This window comes from Lactuca sativa, chromosome 3 (genome assembly GCF_002870075.4).
Source record: "Lactuca sativa cultivar Salinas chromosome 3, Lsat_Salinas_v11, whole genome shotgun sequence".
NCBI classification, from domain to species: Eukaryota; Viridiplantae; Streptophyta; class Magnoliopsida; order Asterales; family Asteraceae; genus Lactuca; species Lactuca sativa.
Window position 1 is genome coordinate 153,562,457 of NC_056625.2, and position 22,857 is coordinate 153,585,313.

A 22,857-nucleotide genomic window follows, 5' to 3' on the forward strand; every position below is an offset into this window, starting at 1 on the left:
AGCCCTAAACTATAGTCGTGATTTCCTAAGAAAGTACTAATTCACTATAGTTAATAGCTCTGATACCAATCTGTCACACCCCGGCCGTCGGCGGAAACACCGGGCGGTGTAACGTCATTTCTCGTATCATAGTTATCAACTTCCTGAAAACACATGCAATTTAAAATACGTCAACATAAAGTTGGTAAGTCCACAGGTTTTGACTCCATATAAAATAATACATATTCCGAGTTTCAAAAGTATTATTTTGACTCTCCAACGTTTAGTATATATATCCTAGGTATAAAAGTTTCCTTACCAAATAACTATATACCTATAAGTCTCATATACTATAAATATAAGTGTTTGTAATTCCATACAAAAAAATTGCTACGTATAAATCTTGTTTCAATTCTATACGAGTAAAACCGCTACGTATAAATCTTATTTTAATTCTATATGAGTAAAACCGCTACGTATAAATCTATTTCAATTCTATACGAGTATGTGTGTTAGGTATAATTATCTACTTAATATACAAGTAGTATACCTACTAGTTTCTTGTACCTAGAGTATAAGTGTTTGGGAAACTTATACTTAACATTAATACTTGTATAACGAAAAAGTATAATGCTTCTAACAATTTGCTACCATGAGTCCGTAACCGTGGCTATATGACTAGTTTCAAACCACTGCTTGATGCTACAAGTTTTGCATCTTGAGATAGGTTCCACACGCTTCATCAATGTCGGAACAATAAACAAACAAAAGGACAGTTCGTCACTCGCACACAGTTTTGTTGTAGCTAGCAACCACGAGTGGGGTTGTCAACCCGTATCTTATTCATACACGACTTCCTCGCTCAAACGAGATTAACGGTTACACGTCAGAGGATTTTCCCTAAGATTTCCAATCTTAGTTGATGAATACAATAGCTCATGTAGACTTGTCAAGTTTCGTTAGCTCTAGTAGTAAAATCATATTCGTGTCTAGAACCCTATGTTATCAGACTATTCTTTTAACATTACTCCTAATATTTATAATACTTAGGTAGTACAACAACTATAATTAGAATTAAAACCAGGTTTTATCTTGACATAAAACCAATAATAACAACATATAACGTTTTTAGTTTTATCTTGACATAAAACTAACAATAACAACATATCCAGTTTTATCTTGACATAAAACTATTAATTGCAACATACTATGTAACTTAACATATAAAGCTTCCGAATATAACTTCGGAACTATATCGCACACAAAATATATATAGAATCTTAAGTATAACTCAAGATCTACATTAATATATTAACATACCGATAAGTTGATAATAGTTGTATATATTCAAAATATTATATTTAGAACAACTATAACCCGGTTATTATAACTATATATTATCATATAGACATAATAATAACATATATATAATGACTAGCATGCGATTTCCCCCGAAATACTAGAAAGTGGGGCCGTGAAACTCACCTTAGTAGCATGTTTATAGAATTTAAATGGTCAGAAGTTCGTCGTAGTCATGCTCGGGAAGGGAGAACAGCCTTCGGAAACGAGAGAGAATGAAAGAAATGGTGTAGTAAGCCTTGGGGTCGAAATGGCTAATTATAGTAAGATTTTATGACACTCAAGTCCTGAGTGTCATAAAAATCACGTTGTGAGTCTCATGATTCACTCCGTAGACTTGCCGTTTGCGCCCCTAGCTTCGAAAGGTGGCCATGTGACTCCTCACGTCGTGAGTGTCATAAAACTCACGTCGTGAATTTTGGATCTTATCCTCTCGCAGCTTCTTGATTCCGATTTATGACAGAATTACTCCTGACGTCGTAAGTGTCATAAAACGCACGTCGTGAATTGGATCTTATCCTCTCGCAGCTTCTAGATTCGGAATCATGACAGAATGTCGTGAGCGTCATAAAACTCACGTCGTGAATTAGCTAGTTTAGGGTTTTTAAAAGCTAAATCTTCGGAATGCCCTAACTTTTGCATACGAACTCCGTTTTTGACGTTCTTTATAAGCACGCGTAGGTATTTACGAGCACTACAACTATCTTTGAGACTTAAATAGCTAATTCTAATTCTATTTTAATTTCCTCGTATTATAGAGATTTATAGTGTTCGGTTTATCATAACTTCTTCACGTGAAGTCAGATTTAGATGTTCTCTATATTTTTAAAATCGTGTGGATGTATACTTTGATTTGTATCATAAATTATGTATGAAAGTTCATACTTTATTATGAATTATATAGAAAGTTTATCACATTACTAGTTTAACAAAATCACATTACATGATTGGCATAATCACATGCGATTGTTTTTGACCTATTTTGACTGGTGTTACATTCTCCCCCCGTTAGAATAATTTCATCCCAAAATTTATCTTGTGGATGGGGAACAGTTAATTACTTGGGTAAAATGTTGTGTATATGACTTATCTCTTGAGGTAACTTGAGTTGGTATGCGACATAACTAATTCTTGCTAGAATTTCAAAGGTCCTATATACTGTGGGTTTAGTTTGCCTTGTTTCCCCAATCGAATCACGGTTTTCCAAGAAGAGACCTTCAATATTACTTTATCTCCAACTTGGAATTCTAAAGGTTTATGTCTTACGTCAGCATAGCTCTTTTGACGATCATGTGCTGCCTTTAATCTTAATTTGCATGATCTTTTGAGTTGTCTCGTGGATTATTTCTAGCTCGGCACAGAAGGTATCACCTATATGTTCTCTAGCCAATTGTGTGTCTCCAACTTCACAGTGCAAAAACTACAGCTCCCAATTCAAGGTCATGGGTAGTGTAATTATTCTCATGCACCTTAAGTTGTTGTGATGCATTGGCGATAACTTTTCCTCTTTGCATCAACACACATCCCAATCCTTGATTTGATACGTCGCAGTATACGATGAAATCATTTGTCCCACCTGGAAGGGATAGGATTGGTGCACTTCACAACATTTGCTTCTGTTTCTAAAAAGCAGCTTCTTGTTTGTCTTCCCAGTTGAACTTCGTATCCTTCTGGGTTAGTGTTGGCTATTTTGGAGAAATTCTCTATGAATCTACGGTAATAGCCAGCAAGTCCTAGGAATTGACATACTTCTGTTGGCGTCTTTCTTGCTTCCAATTCTTAGTTGCTTCAATCTTGGAGGGTTGGACATGAATCCTTTAGTTACTAACTACATGTTCTAAAAATTTGTACTTCTCTAATCCAAAATTCACATTCGAAGAATTTGGCGTACAACTTTTCTTTTCTTAGTAGTTCCAAGATTATTTGCAAGTGTTGACCGGGTTCTTCCTTGGTTTATGAATATATCAATATATCATTGATAACTACTATCACAAATTTATCCAAGTACGGTTTGCAAACACTATTCACGAGGTCCATGAGCGGCGGTCAATCCAAAGGCTTAACTAGGAACTCTTAATTACCATACCGAGTCCTAAATGTTGGTTTCAGAACATCGTCTTCTCGTACTCCGAGTTGATGGTATCCTGATCTGAGATCTATCTTGAATCTTCTAAAATCTTCAAGTGTTTTAGTCTATCAACCACCGTATCCAAGTTTAGTTGTGCATCAGCCTGACCATAATTAAACATAGGTGATTAGTCTACGTTTAGTTGTGGTTCGTACCATGTACAATAAAACTCAACTAAGTAGTTTTGACCTAAAACCTTGCCTTGAATTCTTATCGAGGGTTTGGGTTTTCTATATTTTTGGTTTATACATGTGTTCTCATCGTGGGACTGAGTTTATACATAACTCTATATCTTTATGTTTGTTGTATTCATGGGTATTATTGATTATTGTTTGTTACTTCAGGTCTAGCTGATAAGGCACCGGCCAGTCAGGACAGTCGAAAGGGCAGGATCATTTAAGCATATAGCCGTTCTGAAATCCAGCAACCCAAATCAACATGTCTATCCTTGTCACCGCTCTCGTAAGTAGTCCTTCATTAGTATAATTTAATAATACTTTTTATTTGTAGGTTAAGGGATATACCTAAACCTAATAGAGTAAGCCCTAAACTATAGTCGTGCTTTCCTAAGAAAGTACTAATTCACTATAGTTAATAGCTCTGATACCAATCTGTCACACCCCGGTCGTCGGCGGAAACACCGGGCGGTGTAACATCATTTCTCGTATCATAGTTATCAACTTCCTGAAAACACATGCAATTTAAAATACGTCAACATAAAGTTGGTAAGTCCACAGGTTTTGACTCCATATAAAATAATACATATTCCGAGTTTCAAAAGTATAGTTTTGAAAGTATTATTTTGACTCTCCAACATTTAGTATATATATCCTAGGTATAAAAGTTTCCTTACCAAATAAGTATATACCTATAAGTCTCATATACTATAAATATAAGTGTTTGTAATTCCATACAAACAAAAATTGCTACGTATAAATCTTGTTTCAATTCTATACGAGTAAAACCGCTACGTATAAATTTTATTTCAATTCTATATGAGTAAAACTGCTACGTATAAATCTATTTCAATTCTATACGAGTATGTGTGTTAGGTATAATTATCTACTTAATATACAAGTAGTATACCTACCAGTTTCTTGTACCTAGAGTATAAGTGTTTGGGAAACTTATACTTAACATTAATACTTGTATAATAAAAAAGTATAATGCTTCTAACAATTTGCTACCATGAGTCCGTAACCGCGGCTATATGACTAGTTTCAAACCTCTGCTTGATGCTACAAGTTTTGCATCTTGAGATAGGTTCCACACGCTTCATCAACGTCAGAACAATAAACAAACAAAAGGACAGTTCGTCACTCGCACACGGTTTTGTTGTATATAGCAACCACAAGTGGGGTTGTCAACCCGTATCTTATTCATACATGACTTCCTCGCTCAAACGGGATTAACGGTTACAGGTCAGAGGATTTTCCTTAAGATTTCCAATCTTAGTAGATGAATACAATAGCTCATGTAGACTTGTCGAGTTCTGTTAGTTCTAGTAGTGAAATCATATTCGTGTCTAGAACCCTATGTTATTAGACTATGCTTTTAACATTACTCCTAATATTTATAATACTTAGGTAGTACAACAACTATAATTAGAATTAAAACCAGGTTTTATCTTGACATAAAACCAATAATAACAACATATAACGTTTTTAGTTTTATCTTGACATAAAACTAACAATATCAACATATCCAGTTTTATCTTGACATAAAACTATTAATTGCAACATACTATGTAACTTAACATATAAAACTTCCGAATATAACTTCGGAACTATATCGCACACAAAATATATATAGAATCTTAAGTATAACTCAAGATCTACATTAATATATTAACATACCGATAAGTTGATAACAGTTGTATATATTCAAAATATTATATTTAGAACAACTATACCCCGGCTATTATAACTATATATTATCATATAGACATAATAATAATATATATACAATAACTAGCATGCGATTTCCTCCGAAATACTAGAAAGTGGGGCCGTGAAACTCACCTTAGTAGCATGTTTATAGAATTCAAACGGTCAGAAGTTCGTCGTAGTCAAGCTCGGGAAGGGAGAACAGCCTTCGGAAACGAGAGAGAATGAAAGAAATGGTGTAGTAAGCCTTGGGGTCGAAATGGCTAATTATAGTAAGATTTTATGACACTCACGTCATGAGTGTCATAAAAATCACGTTGTGAGTCTCATGATTCACTCCGTAGACTTGTCGTTTGCGCCCCTAGCTTCGAAAGGTGGCCATGTGACTCCTCACGTCGTGAGTGTCATAAAACTCACGTCGTGAATTTTGGATCTTATCCTCTCGTAGCTTCTTGATTCCGATTTATGACAGAATTACTCCTCACGTCGTAAGTGTCATAAAACGCACGTCGTGAATTGGATCTTATCCTCTCGCAGCTTCTAGATTCGGAATCATGACAGAATGTCCTGAGCGTCATAAAAATCACGTCGTGAATTAGCTAGTTTAGGGTTTTTAAAAGCTAAATTTTCGGAATGCCATAACTTTTGCATACGAACTCCGTTTTTGACGTTCTTTATATGCACGCGTAGGTATTTACGAGCACTACAACTATATTTTAGAATTAAATAGCTAATTCTAAGTCTATTTTAAATTCCTCTTATTATAGAGATTTATAGTGTTCGGTTTATCATAACTTCTTCACGCGAAGTCAGATTTAGATGTTCTCTATATTTTTAGAATCATGTGGATGTATAATTTGAGTTGTATCATAAATTATGTATGAAAGTTCATACTTTATCATGAATTATATAGAAAGTTTATCACGTTACTAGTTTAACAAAATCACATTACATGATTGGCATAATCACATGCGATTGTTTTTGACCTATTTTGACTGGTGTTACATTTTTAAGCCGAAGCTCTGCCCACGAGAAGCCTGGTTTGCAAAGATATCCTGGTTTCATCAAAAGAATAGTACTTGAAGAGCCGTAGTGCTGTCCGAGCATCATCTAATCAAGTGAGTGTCTAGTTACTTTCACCTTACACATAGATATGAAGTATTTGTTATAAAATACATGCTGTGTGTGTGTGTGTATATATATATATATATATATATATATATATATATATATAGTTTGTTTACTTGAGATGGATGTTGAATGAATGTTTTATACCGGTTTTTAAATAATTTAATCTATATATGTAATTTATATCTACAAATATGTTGGGTAGAACATGGGTACATGAAATAGTTGGTGTGTGAGGAATGATGAGTTTGAGGATGAGAAGAAAGATGATATAGATCATGAGATGAGGGTGACAGGTGAAAAATGAGTGAAACCTTTACCCAAACAATGGCCCCGTCATTCAGCAGAGTAGGGATGACAACCACAGACGATTCTAGACAATCCAGTGGAACACTAGCAGGCTCACAACTTGTAGGTGTTGTGGACTTGATGTTCACCGGTGTACTCTAAAAACCATGGTAGCTATATATTTAGTGACTTATATAAATACGATGGTAGCTATGAATTTAGTGCCGGTTGAGAAAACCTTGGTAACTGTGCATTTAGTGCCTGTTGAGAAAACCCTGGCAACAATGGATTTCGTGCCGATTCGTTAGGAGATTCCTTTGGAATAAATGAATGAGGAATAGCTGATTCTTAGGGTAAACCTTAAGAAATAAAAGGAGATAATGGGGGTGGGTAATTGGGTTGATTGTTTGATGATTGAAATTAATATAATTATTTATTGTGGGTTGAAAAACCTATATGCTCACTAGGCTCCCAAGCCTGACCCACTCAGTTTTATTTGTATTACAGGTAGTGGCGCGAGAGCATAAGGTGAATGAATCATCAAACTATTTTGTTTATAGGTCTGTAGTTGTATATAACTGTTTTAAGGTCTATTTTGTATTGCATCGTAACATGACATCCCGAGATTTTTGTTATATAATGCAAAATACATTTCTTTAAAGAAATGATTTTTGAAATTCTTATCACATTTTGTTTTGGGAACAAATTCCGCAACTCTTTTAATCAAAGGATTACTCTGATTTTATAAAACAAAGCATAAACAAATTAGTCTTTTCTAGCCGTGAAAATTGGGGATGTCACAGTTGGTATCAGAGCATTAGTTTAAGCGAACTAGGAATTTGTAGGATTTCTAGACTTAAACTTAGAATGCTAAGCAATGATTGTGAGATGAGTGTTTACCATATTTTAGACACGAGCACTGGTATATTTTAGGGAAGATTCCTAAAATGCTTTTATGTGCTAGATGCTATATGTTTGCCATATATGAAATTGTTTGTTTGGATCTATGGTCTGTTGCCGACCGGATTTGGAAACCTTATGTGTTTAGGATTCTAAGCGTACGACTACAATATTAGAACTAGCATGTAAACGTTTCGGAGTGATAAGGATGATTTGAATATCTATCGTGAATAAGAATCTAAATTCACCTTATTCGGTGTATAGACCAAAAATGGCAAGAACAAGAAACGGAGTTGGAAAGGCAAACGAAAACAGGAATCAACCACATGTGGTTGAGCTAGTAGCTGTGATAGAAACAATACCTGAGCCAATGAAAATGGCTGGGGTACAAGCGATGATTTAAATGATGTTGGATTGTCAGATGGAGGAAACTAGACGCCTGCTTCGGCAGAATCATGAAGAACTTACAATACCAGTTGAACAACCTGAGCTGAATGATGGGTAGTTAGGAGGAGGGAACTATAGTGGGACCGTTGGTCAAGCCAACCCACCGATAGATAGACGAAACAATCAGGATGGAGGAATTGACGGACGCAGGTGCAAGTGCAAGGATTTCATGGCATCCAAACCACCGTGTCTATCTGGAAGCCCGACACCAGTGGAAGTTATGGATTGGATCTCTGAGATGGAGACAATGTTTGAGAGTTGCGAGTGTAGCAACAGACAGAAAACCGCTCTCGCGATTTCTTTGTTAAAGTCTGGAGTGCTGAACTGGTGGAAGCTACTAGCTGGTTCGATGCCCAAGGGAGAGGCTAGCAAGATATCTTGGGAAGATTTTATGGTGCAACTAAAGATGCAATACTGCTCTGAGCAGGATCTTCTGGAAATCAACAATGAGTTCCAGAATCTGAAGAAGGGAAGATTGAGCGTCACCGAGTACGCTACTAGTTTTACGGACAAAATGAAGCTTGTCCCCTACCTACTTGCAATGGAACTTTCAAAGGTCAACAAGTTTGCCAATGGATTACCAGCGGACTTTGGTCCAATGGTCAAGCAAACAACCACTTTGAAAGCCGCCATCTGGGCAGCTAAGAATGTTGAGACCGAAACAAAGGAAAAGGGTCTGGAGAAAGCTAAAGTTGGTGAGAAGAGGAAGCTTGAAGGATCCTGAAGACCTGATAGTAAGGGAAAGTTAGCAAAGTCTAACCTGGATGACCAGAGGTATGGAGCCAAATGGTGTAAAAAGTGTAGGAAGAAGCACTTTGGTACTTGCTGTTGGGTTTTGAGCATTCTAACACTCCTAATGTGTACATGAAACCCTAGAAACCTTGGATCTATGTTTTACTATGATACACGCAAAATTTATTTTCCAAGGTTCTTAACCTACCTACCATACCATGGGGAACTTTTAAACATAGATGCTAGAAGAAGAACATACATTTTCTTGTTTGGATTCCTTGAGAACCTTGTGAGCCTAGCACCTCAAGTGTGATGCCTCAAATGTCTCACACAACACTACAACTCTTGGAATTGACTTGAGAGAAGTTCACTTACACCTCAAAATCGGCTAGCCCTCTATCTTGTACATGTAGTGCCGATTTTGCTAGACTAGGGGTCTTTATATAGTTGTGGCACAAGTAGGGCTACACCATGTAAACCCTAATTGTCATGGCTTTTCATATTCCATGATCCATGGGTTTGTAACCTCCATGGATTATCCATGGAGCACCTTATGGGTTTTAGCCCAATCCATACAAACCATGGATCATTAGCCCACTATATAAGAATAGATTATTTACACAATCAACCCCATATATTTAATTAGTCTCCTTTTGATCGCTTAGTTAATTTCAAATCAATTCTTTGATCAATACTAATTAAATAATATTATTAATATATTAGAACTTATAATATATTAATAATCCTTAAGTGTACTTTCTCTCATTTAGTCTATCCAAGTGTTGCAATTTCATGCAACCCAAATGGATCATGTCAACTGGTTCAAGTACATCCCATAAATAGTTATGAACTTAGACACCTAATCCAACAATCTCCCACTTGGATAAGTCTAATAACTATATTTGCAAGAATAACTTCAGGAACCGATCAACAATCGTAGCTCTTTCAAGGTCTCGCAGAACTGAGATGATGATGATACGCCATTTAAGATAAGTGATCATATAATCCTCTGTTCTAGAAATCAACCGGAAAAATACATGGAACAATGTCTTACTTATTGTCCAACAGTTTGTTTTTTCGATTTCCGATTTGTTTGACATAGAACTTATTTGAACACATCAACTTAGTTCTAACCGGGCCCGGTACATGGGTCAACACTAAATCATCGAGGGGCCCAAATATCGCTTCTAATCCAAGAAGGAACACATAAACTTCGACTGATATGCTTGTACTACTAGTTGAATCATACACAAATGCACGTTTTATAACATCGAGTTACCAATGTGTTTACGTCTAATCAATGTATAACCAACTCATAGGCAACAAGTCATATCTCTAGGTTTAAAGACTTATATGATATTACCATCTCACAATCACTCGATATAAATTCCATGAGGTGATACCAGGGAGCGTGGGTTGAATCCAATACTCAGAACTTATGAGCACTCATGAATGTTGCAGCAATCCTTGTTATGTCCCATACATTGGACGACTACAATCCAGCTTCATGACAGTCTTGATTCATATCTACTTCCAACGTATGACCGACTATGGATGGTTTGAATAACTTAGTCATTTAGGAAGAGCGACTTAGTTATTCTGGAACTCAAAACATGCAAAGTGAAACACAAGAATAATCGAATCCAATATGGTCTTAGAACTTATAAATATAAATAAAACATCTTTTATTTATCACCATACTGATTACCCATCATTCATTGCATACTGTTTCAAACTATCAACTTTATACTTGAATTAAAAACAATAGTTGTCCCATGCTCCAAGCATGTACACTATGTTTTTCTAAACACTAGTTATGTCATACACCAAGTATGCACACTATGTTTTTCTGAACATTAGTTATTCCGTACACCATGTATGCACACTAAGTTTGTCTATGATCTTTACTCTATGAAACAGATCGATTGAACATAATTCCAGTGATACTCATTTCACAATCCCAAATCCTTATGGCAAATGCAAGAATTCCAAATTCCTGCCATTTACCTAAATCTGTTAGATTCTAAACTTATATGCATTGGTCCTCTTGTAATGATTATGCACAATGTCACAAAGACCTTTCAACAGACATTACAGAGTATTCCAACGGAGATCAACTCCATGGAACCGAAGTCTCATATTCAAAGTTCATAGCCTTTGAACCTTCTTCTCGCATTAAGTTTCCTAATCTTACACAGATTTAATGAATAACTTCCACCTATGGGAACATTTCCATATTCCCCTTTTGACTATTACTCCTTCCGAAATTAACACTATACTTCCAACTGTCCTTGAGCAACCAATCTTTGGTAAACCTTAGATTGTCCTCAACAATTGCTTAATCAAATTAGTCATATCTAGTTCTAGTACTTTTTCCCTCTTAATGCTCTGGGCATTTGGAAAAATTTAGAACAAATGAATATTATAGCACATGCAATCGATCCTATATCCAAAGCATATGGGACACGATTCATAAAGACATGATACTAGACCAGTCTTTTTCTATAATATTTCTATTTCTATTTGCCAAGTCCTCATAATTCAGATTATGAAAAGGGATGTCGTAATCGTCATCGAATTTAAAACGCAAATAATGGACCCATATATAGAATTTCCTTATGTTGAGCCATTCCAATATATATATATATATATATATATATATATATATATATATATATATATATATATATATATATATATATCCTTGACTAAATATGATTAAAACCTCAATCTAAGCTTTTAGAATTGAATTGAAGTATAATTTCCTCTCCCTTAACTATAGCAAAAAACTTTTTCCCAATTAAAGCCTTTTGTTTTCTATAATTAACGTTGCTAACTTGCAACACTTATTGTAATTATCATGCTCCCGCTTGCATGATGATTATTAGCATGAAGCTTATGCTCCCACTAGCTTTGAAATGTACTCAGAAATCTGCTGGACTTCTAGAAATCAATACTTTATTGACCTTCTTACCAAAGTTCATATTTCTGATATGAGATGCTTTGATAAAACTTTATCAAAATCATACACCTTTCCTTATATAGCACACATGTGTGTCTAAACAATTTCAGAACACTACTAGAAAATAGACCTTTAATGATGCGCTTTTTACGACATGCGCTGATTAATGATACGCAAAAGGACGTGCCCTTAAAAATAGTGTCATCTCTCCAAAAAATTTAAGGATTTACGTCACACATTATTGCGTGCCCTTAGTGTCTCAAGAAAAAAAATTAAAAACACGGAGGGCGCTTTATCTTAAACGCGCGTCGTCTATACATGTCGCTTTATAATTTTAATGAAACGCGCTTTTAATAGACAAGGGGGAAACGAAATCCCCAAAATTTTGAAAACCCGCCTTGTTTTTTCTATCTTCTATCTATTTTTCATCCTTGCAATCCACTCTCCCCTCTTTAATACTCTCTCCTCTATATCTCCCTTCATTCTCTACCTCTCGTCTCTCTGTAAACCTCGAAGGTGAATCGTAATTGATCTACGAGGTCTCCTTCTTTTTCTTTGTTTTCTTAGGTACGACATCATCCCAATACATTAACCCCTTTAATTTTTCATTAAAAAAACCCTAATTGACTTGGCAAGTTCATGAACCAAATGTAGCACATTCCAAACTGGGGATTTAACCAAACCCGATAGAGCCATTGACGGAATCTTTGGATTTGGTCAACAAGGACTCTCTGTAATCGTGCAACTTTCTTCACAAGGGATCGTTCCAGGTCTTCAATCTATCAATCTACAATGGCCATTGTCAAGTTACATCAAATCAAGGTCTAGGGTTTCAAATGCTTCAAGTTCTTCCCAAATAACTTCCCCTCTCAAGACGATTTTCCTCAATTTTCTATCGAACTTGGTAGCTGTTGAATCGGTGCGTATCGGTGTCAAGAACCTGCCACGAGATCTGTTGCATTTATGAATGAAGAAGATTTGGTAAGGCCGTCGGCCAGTGGCGGAGACAGTCCGTCTCACCATCCCAGCTGTTGGAGGAATACCTGGACCTCCGGTAGTAGGTCGGTACAAAGATAACGCTTGCACCCAGAAAAAAAAATCTAATTTTTTTTGCTAATGTATGGATTATCTTCTATTTTTCCCAAAGTTGATCGCAAAATATCCCTCTACAACTCCGATCGCTTTCTCTCTCTAAGGAAGTTCACGGCCATGGCCAGTGCCGCTGCCGACGACTTTGTCAAGGGAAAGTTGTTTCCGAATGGCGTCACAGTTATCACTCTCGATCGCCCAAAAGCTTTCAATTCCATGAATTTAGGTTACATTATTGACTCTCTTTAATATCCATACTGATTTTGACTTACTGAATATTATCGATATTGTAAAATAATTCTTTTGTGACAACAATGGTCTAAACCAAGAAGAAAAATTAGGTAAAATCTATGTTTGATTTAGATTATAGGATTTGACATATGGACCTTCCGATGGTGTACTGGCTTCAATTTGTGGAAGAACAGCCTAATACATGACCTACGATCTCTCTGTCTCTCTTTGTATTTTGAGCTTAGGTTTAGGAAACTTGAAATTGGATGCATTGATGTTAATCTCTGATTTAGGAGTTAGTTTTGCATTAATTCTTATAGGCCATTATGCTTATGATTTAGAGATCATTACATATCTTCTAGTTGTAAATTGATACATGATATGTTGAACCCTAATATTTCCTTACCATTGAAGTTGATGATTGTATTTCTTTACACAAATAACATACGAATTTTGAAACCAACATTTTTCTATTGAATATAGATATGGATTTTAAGTACATAAGTTTTCTTGATGAATGGGAAGTCAACCCAAAAGAGGGTCTAGAAACTGAAACCGTTGAACTCGGGTCGCCTCGGTACAACTTGACTCCACACTCACTTTATGCAGATGTGTCAGTGGGTCTAGAAACTGAAACCATAATAGCTGTGTTGAACAAGCTTTCAATTAAATTCCAAGCTCCCTAAAGAGATGATCGATTTCATTCATGCTTCAACATCCAATTATGGAAAAGTAAAGCTTGTACTGAAAAAGAATCGTTACCTAGTTGAATCTCCTCTCCTTTCCCAGAGGCAAGACTTCTTATTCTTTTCTTAATCTTTAAACAACAGATTGTACATGGGTGGATATTCGAATATTCAATTATTAATTCTATTATCTGATTGGTGTTTGCAGGTATTGAAGAGAATATTAAGCGATAAAGTCATATCTTGAGCGAGGATTTAAAATGAGGTTGTAGTTATTATTATTATTATCATCATTATTATTATTATTATTATTATTATTATTATTATTATTATTATTATTATTATTATTATTATTATTATTATTATTATTATTATGTTTTTGAATTCATCTAATCTGGATAGGATTGAGATCGGATACAACAAACAAGCGATCAACTTAGAAACAGCCCCTGGTCTTGACAAGTTAAAAATGCAAAACACTTGTAAGTTTTGTATCTTATGTACATTGTCAGTTATTAAGCTTTTAAAGTGATTTTTCTCACCCGTGTTATCTTAATCTTATGACAATTATGTAGCCATTTAGCAGATAATCAGTTATATGGTGACATTCGATCTGAACTGTTCATATCATATATAACTCTAATACATGTGTAAGTATCAGATTACCTAGTGTAATTGGTTAACATATATATATATATATATATATATATATATATATATATATATATATATATATATATATATATATATACACTTTTCAAACAGGATATTCAACAACAATCAATTACCTGGAAATAAATGATGGTGAAATATTTTATAGATTTGTGCAGGTGTATTTCCCTGCTATTAATCAATCAGAAGGTTTACCAATAAGAATCCTGGACATAAAGGGGTTTTTTGGTACAAGTTATCGACTAAGACACCAACGACTTAGGGTTTTTTCATAAAAGATGCGTATGTGCACTTTGATTGCTCCAATGACGAATCCACAATGTTGGGTTTCGAAAATGTAAAACAGAGGTAATGTTTGCCTTTTCAAGTTCATTTATCGGTTAATCTTTCATTTACCAGGTATGTATCTTTCAGATTACTTTTATTTCCCGTTGTATTACTTTTATTTCAGATTACTTTTGTTTCCCGTTGAGTTTCTCATTTTAGATATAACTGCACCACCCTTTCCAAGGATACATCCAACTGATGTGCAGACACAATGACTTTTGCTGGTTCACAACCAAAAGGGTATTTTAGTCATTGAGTAATATACAATTTTTATAATTTCCTCTTGAAAAAAATCGACAAAAAACTAAAAGGGTATTTTAGTCATTTGGTAATATACAAAAAATCGAGGAAAGGGTAGTTCAGTCATTAGGTAATGTACGGTTGATGAAAATTTTCTTTTTGACAAACACCGAAAGGGTATTTTAGTCATTTGTTTTTATAATTTTCTTTTGACAAAATTGGCAAAAAATTGAAAGGGTATGTTAGTCAGTCATTTGGTACTTCACACTTGATGAAAAATTCCCATTGTTAAAATCAACAAAAAAACTGAAAATTTGGTAACATAGAATTGTTATAATCTATCTCCTTCTGACCAAAAAAAACTGAAAGGGTGTTTTAGTCATTTGGTAATATACAGTTGTTGTAATTTCCTTTTGACAACATCGACAAAAAGGTAAAAATGTATTTCAGTCTTTTGGTGGTATAAAATTGTTGAAGTTTGTTGTTGTGTTCCAGTATATCCCCGGTAACCACAAGCCACCACCGAAGGACCACCGTTGAACACCCCCAAAATCCGGTGGCCACTGCCCACAGAACAGGTAAGGATGCTTTGATTTGTTTTTTTACTGATGTGTTGTTTTTCGGTGACCACCAGCCACCACCGGAAGACCACCGTTGAAGCCAACCTGGAGAAATCACGCTGCCACTGCCATATAACAGGTATGTTTTTTTTATGTTATTTTATTTTGGTTGGATAATCTTATAAATTTCTGATATCTTGTATGCCTCGTATGATTATTTGTATAATTTTTTGAAATAGATTGTGTGAAAGTCATCTACTAAAGCAAGGTTGGTGTAAGAGTTGATGACGAGAACATTGCTCCAAGACCTTCAGTGAGCTATGATGATGTCCCTTAATAGCAATGTAGTATTAGGTTATATAGTTAGCGATGATTATTTGTATTTGACATTTTAGTGCAATGAATTATCTTTCTTATTTATTGTATTTTATTTTGTATTTTGTATGACATTAACTTTTGTGCACTGGATTGTATTTTTTGTATATGATATTTTATTTTCTATTATGAGACATGAAATGCAAATTTAATTTGAAAATTAATAAATCTATAAATATTTAAAAAAAAATTACGATACGCAAAAATGTGTGTCATCTTCGATTATGACATGGCCTTTCTTGACAGCGGCTTTAATGATACGCATTGCGTGTCATAAATGTGCGTCGTCTCTCGTTATGACAGGGCCTTCCTTGACGCGCATTTGCGCGTCGTCTGAGCGTTTTACGATGCGCAATGAGCGTCGTAAAAGGCTTTTTTTCTAGTAATGGAACTATTAAAAGGGATTTCGTAATCATAGTCTTAATTTTTTAGACCGTTGCCATTTCTCACAAGTCCATGTTAGTGTGCCGGTTAACCACACACGCTCCAATAACGACTTTGAGAATGCAAATATCACAATTGCTATCTAGTTAAAATCAACTTAGTGAAAGCGTTTCCTCGCCATCATTTTCATGAATCGGACAGAAACCTTACGAAAATTATATTTTCTGGTGTATGTGTTCCTATCCATGTGAATTTGTCAAAACCATAATCACAAGAAAAGGTTAGTGACAAATCCAAACTCTTATGGATTGAACTTGTGCAGTCTTAATTTCTTGCCACCTGGCAGCTCAAGGGCTTGCCTGTGCTTCCAAGTTGTTATGAAACCAATTGAGAACTCTCAGAGCTCATATGCAAACCCAACTTTAACTGGAATGGGCACAGAAATAGGAATATGTCAACACGATAGGTTATAGACCTCAAGTCGTGTGCTAGTGATAAACTATAGGTTTTTCTTCTTGATTAGATCTGGAAGCTTTTCCAAGATCTTTAAGACTCTCACTGTCTCTTGACATATAAGACTCACTTGCCAAATATACAAGAGATAGTGTGGATTTTTTATCAAGACAAACACTTCACACAATTGGCCTTAGTTGGTCTTTGTTTTATCCAAAACATCACAACTTACCAATTTCAAATGTACAAGAGTAGGACACATTTTACTCTTACATTTGACAAGTGTTATAAACCTTTCTTTAAGATATGTCACTCAAGTTACAATCTTGGAGTATGACTCTAAGAATTGTTTTGGAACGAATTATGACTCACCTTCTTGATTTAACCATTTCAACAATTCATGATTCCTCTTCTTAACCATTAGAATGCACTAAGATGTCCTTAGAGAACCAGTTGTGATATGGTTTCTTAATCATTAAGATGATCACTAAACATGATACTAAAGTACTCTCCCATCTTTTTATATTTGAGAAACTTTTATCCTTCTACCTAATTTGATTATTCTCATTCGTCCTGCAAAACATTGAAAATTTTCCAATGTTTCAGAATTATACTTAAACTGGTAAGTATAACCATATTTACTAAACCTTATTAAATGATGACAAATAATCTTATCGATCTTTTGTGGTGGACTTGACCAGTGCATAAGAATGTGTACTTGATCCCTTAGTCCTTCACTTGACTCACATATAAATGTAAACAAGGAATTAGTCTTAATTTTCCAAAGCTGAAAGTTCTCATTCATCATACTATACAACTTGCATGATTCCAAGTTTCGGTCCAATTGAAACCTTGGGTGATGAGAATCTTTCCTAGACACTACCACAAATGAAAGAATCAAATTCACATTTCCATTATTGCTAGAAACATATAAACATCAATTTTCCATAAAAGCCATTGTAAGGAGATACAAACTAAAATAAAATCAAAATTTTAATTATTTATAAAATGCGGAAATTTTTTTCCTTACAATGTAGCTTTAAATGAAAACTATGTTGTTAAATATTTCCTAGAAATCTATCATAACTTCTAAGTAGTAGCTCAAGAATCCGATATTCGAACCATACGATTGAAATCCATCTTCGCGATCAGATCCAACATACTCTTTCTTTAAGTGTCCTTCCCTTTGCTTGATTCTGCCAAACACCAAAATGTAACTGAGTCACATTTTATATTAAGAATCATCAATAAGGAACTTAACAGAGTTAGATAGTGGACTTACCTGAAGCGGAATCAAACTTTCTGACTAGACATTTTCTTAGATATTTTAGGTAGTTAGGGCAGCTTTGCAACCAATGCCCATTCCTTTTTGGCAATAGAACCATATGTACCCTTTGGGAATGGTACACATGGCTATCTCAGACTTAGCCTTTCTCTTTACCATCTGGTCAACCGAGTTGACTATGGATGATCCCTTTCCATTGGGAAGAGAAAGCTTTATGGATTTCCAATGTCACTAATTTTTCAATGCCCATGGTAGTTTGGGAAGTTGATTTACTAATCAAATTTGCTTTACCAGAGCTCCAAATCATTTCTGATTCAGCAACACCAAGCAAATAGATAAGATCATTAAGGGTCATGTAATAGTCTTTTACATAGTAGTCCCAAAGGACACTCACTATGTGACATAGAAAGTTATTGAACAACCAACTTTCTCAACACTTTGACACCCAACTCTCCCGGCTTGTCAATATGTGATTTCATCTCGAAGATGTGATCACACATAGACCTTGGTTGCCAATTGGGCTTGAGTGACCTTGAACTTGTGGGTTAGGGAGAATAATTAGAGGATGTGGAGGAATTGAAGTATGATTTCCATGATCCAGTCACATTACATCTTCTTCATTAGGAAAGCTTATTCCAAGAGTTTTCAGAAGATCATAATTGTCTGAACCAGACATCTTTTGGGAGATATTCAAGATAGTTGATTTAAAGTCCTTAATATAACACCCAATATGAAATATTAAGGCTAGGACCCAACACAATATTTTATAACTTGGAAGAGGGATGCCGTAATTCAAGCTATAAAATATTTGAAGGTAGACAAATGATGATTCACCAATTTCCACCATGAAAAACGATATAAATTGTTAGGTTTTAATTGGTCTTGAAACTCCTAGATCTTTTGAGATTCATTGAAATTTTCAATGGCATGTTTCAATCTCAAGTGTGCCCTTCAGGTTTTGTGACTGGGATGCCAAGGATAATAAAACAAGGTGTTGAGTAACCATGCAAATTACTTGGTACCCTTAATGTTTACCCCTCAACCGATGTACGGGTTAACCACACATGCTCCATCGATACTATGTTAAACATTAAGTTACCCTTTTCCTACCTTGTTAAGTCCAGCTAGTGTGCCGGTTAACCACACACGCTCCACTAACCGACTTAAGCAAAGTGGAAAGTGTAATTTCATGGGTTAGCACCTTATTCATATTTTCCTAAAGTAACTAAGATTGGGAATTATAAAAACATTTAGTTACTATATATTCATCATTAATACTTTAAATGAAGGGAGAATTCTAGTCCTTGTCCTACCCGTTCGGCTAACGACCCTCCACCGATCAAGGAAGCGGTGGGTGAGAGTGGACACCCATTAAGCTGCCACTTTATAGGCAGCAACCTTATATTCCCCTTATAGACCGACTATAACGCCCCATTTCTGGTATTTAAATTTAATTTAAAGTATCTTCATTTCTTAAGGGGTACTCGACGAGTCTGTAGCCCAACTCGTCGAGTAGAAGCGGGATGATCACGCAATTTAAGTTGGCTACTCGGCGAGTCCATATGTTGGGACTCGGTGAGTCTGCCTGTCTGGATGAATCCCTAAATCCTAGGGTTTGTACCCTATTTAAACGTCATTATAGCCTCCCACTCCAGCCTCTAGCACCTTGAGAGCATTTCCCCTATAAACCCTAGCCCCCATTTTTGAGCTTGAGTGTGTTTGTGCTAGTTTGGAAGCTTTGGAAGAGAAGGAAGGAAAGAAGGTTCATAGAAGAGAAAGGAGATCCAAGAGTTAGCTTCCATCTGTTTCTCATTCAGGTAATAAAGTTATTACCTTGTGTATTCCTCCATTAAACTCTCTTTTATGCTTGTTATGTCTCTTTTGGAGCCTTATATGATTCAAAACTCGATATATGGACTCCCATTTGGATGGAAACCTTAGATTATGGATGTTATTGAACTCCAGGAGCTCAATATAGCCACCTTTATGCAAGCATGGCCTTGTTCCAAACCCTAAGTGCTTAGTATTTGATGATTTTGGTATTTTAGCCTAATACTCTTGTGCATGCACATAAAGTTGGAAACTTTACGTGTAAACCCAGTCCTAGAAGCTCAGATCTATGATTTAGAAGCACTGAAATCAATTAGAATCGACTGTATAGTAATAGCATTCTTAGGACTCGGTGAGTTGTTCTTCAACTCGGCGAGTTGTTCTTCAGACTCGACGAGTTATTCATACGACTCGGTGAGCCATGGACTGGATGTGTTCACATTATGAAGGAGAACTCGACGAGTTGTTCATACAACTCGGCGAGTCGGATGAAGTTAGACTCGATGTTGGAATCGAAGAAGAACTCGTCGAGTCTTTGCCAAACTCGACGAGTAGAAGCGGGTAGAGGATTAAAATGCATGATAGGGATTCGGCGAGTTGGCGGCCCAACTCGACGAGTCCGGTCAACTGGAAGTTGACTTTGACCAGGAAGTTGACTTGACAAGGGGTAAATAGTCATTTTACCCTGAGATCAGTTATCAGTATTTGATTTAGTATTTATGGGATTTGTAGCCGGGGAGTTTCGGGGCAGCAGTCAGGCAGTTTCAGATTTAGCATCTCGGCAGCCAGCGTTATGAGGTGAGTTTCCTTCTATTAGGGAACGGGTCTACGGCCACAATGCTAACCCGTCTAGTTAGCAGTAGTTCCGGACTTCGGTCCGATGCAATAGTTCAGTGTGATTGATGTCTTTGTGATTCAAGCCTGTCTTTGTGTTATGTGTTCCGGACTTGGGTCCGATGCAATATGCAGTATATGTGTTTACGCTAGTAGTTATGATTATGCTATGCTATGTTCAGTCAGTGTGACATCCCCATTTTCACGCCAGAAAAGACGGATTTTCTTTATGCTTTATAAAAATCAGAGTACCTGTTTTAATAAAAATGTTGCGGAATTTGTTCCCAGTAAAACATGATAAATACGTTATCAAAGCATTTCCGAAGAAAAGTATTTTTATTCATTTTAAAACATTTGGGATGTCATCGTCAATACAGAAACATAAGCATAAACAGAACTTACATTCATTATCACTAGTGATCTACATCTCTTTTACATCTCTCAGTGTAATGTGACTTCAAATCAACACATGTGATATAAATAAACTGAGTGGGTCAGGTTGGGAAACCTGGTGAGTACATAGGGATTTCAATCCCATAATGTTATACATATATATATATATATATATATATATATATATATATATATATATATATATATATATATATATAAATTCACACAATATACGATTTCCCCATATATATAATCAACTCTTACCCCCACCCTGTCAGTCCTCACAACGAGACTATCCATACTCACGGACCTTAAATTTTACCTCTTACTCCGGATCTAATCCATGCTCTCGAGTCCTTGATTGTACCTATTCCATACTCTCGGATGAGGGACAATTGGTCTGTGTCTAAATCCATACTCCTAGATTAATGACAGATGACTATGTCCTGACCATACTCCCGGACTAAGGACAACTGACTATGTCTTAATCCATACTCTCGGATTAATGACAACTGACTATGTCTTAATCCATACTCTCGGATTAACGACAGTTGACTGAGTCGAATCCATATTCTCGGACTAGGGACAAATGACTATGTCTAATCCGTGCTTCTGGATCAACGACATGTTTAAGGGTTCTATTCCCCGTATATATCTCACTCGTACTCATAAGGAGATACTACCCAATGACCCTCATAACAAATTTTAGGTGTACTCATTAACCTAAATAATTATAAATAATCGGGCATGTTCTTTAACATGTAATTCAGACAACATCAAATAATTCGCACATAAACATATATTTAATACATTTAATCAATACTTGTATTAAAATCATGTTCATGAAAGGGACTATGCACTCACTTGATTAGGTGGTGACTCGGCACTCGAACAGCACTTTGTTACTCTTAAAATAATTTTCCTCTACAAAACCTAGTATCAATATCACTAGGGTTTAGTCTAACGTTAACCGTGACTAATTAATAGTCTAGCTATTATTACTATTATATAAGCATTAAACAATACTTATATAGCCCATAATAATAGCCCAAGTATTTATTATAAGTTCCTAATAACGTTACTATAATTAAATAAAAGCTATATTAAAAATAGCGTAGGCGTAGCTCACTTACAGTGGGTTTTTCTCAAAACCGGGTGCCACTGGAGCAGCGTTCCCGATCCGAAAGGCTCTTCTTCTCGAATCCGTCGGGCACTCCGGGGCTTCCGCCTCGTGCTAGGGAGGTTCCCTAGGCTTTTATGGGGGTTTCGGGGCTAGAGAGAAGTTCTAGAGAGAGAGGGAAGTGAGGGGAGGTGTGAGGAATGAATGGAGGCCTCACCACTTATTTATAGGAGCTGGAGGAAGGTTCACGTCGTGAAGTTTTAATATTCACATCGTGAGCCAGGCTGGCTACAGCCAGGCGCAGCCTGGTGCTGACACGTGGCATCGCACATAGGGTGGAAATCAGCCGATTTTCAAAAATTCATACTTTTGCATACGAACTCTATTTTCGACGTTCTTTATATCTACACGTAGGTAAAAACAAGATCTACAACTTTCATTTAGACTCCGTCGGCTAATTCTCGACCGATCTTAAATTTAACAGTAGGAGGAATTTAGACTGCTAAATGACCGCGAAGAATTCGTAACTCCTTCATACGGAATCCGTTATCATCTATCTTTTTACCGTT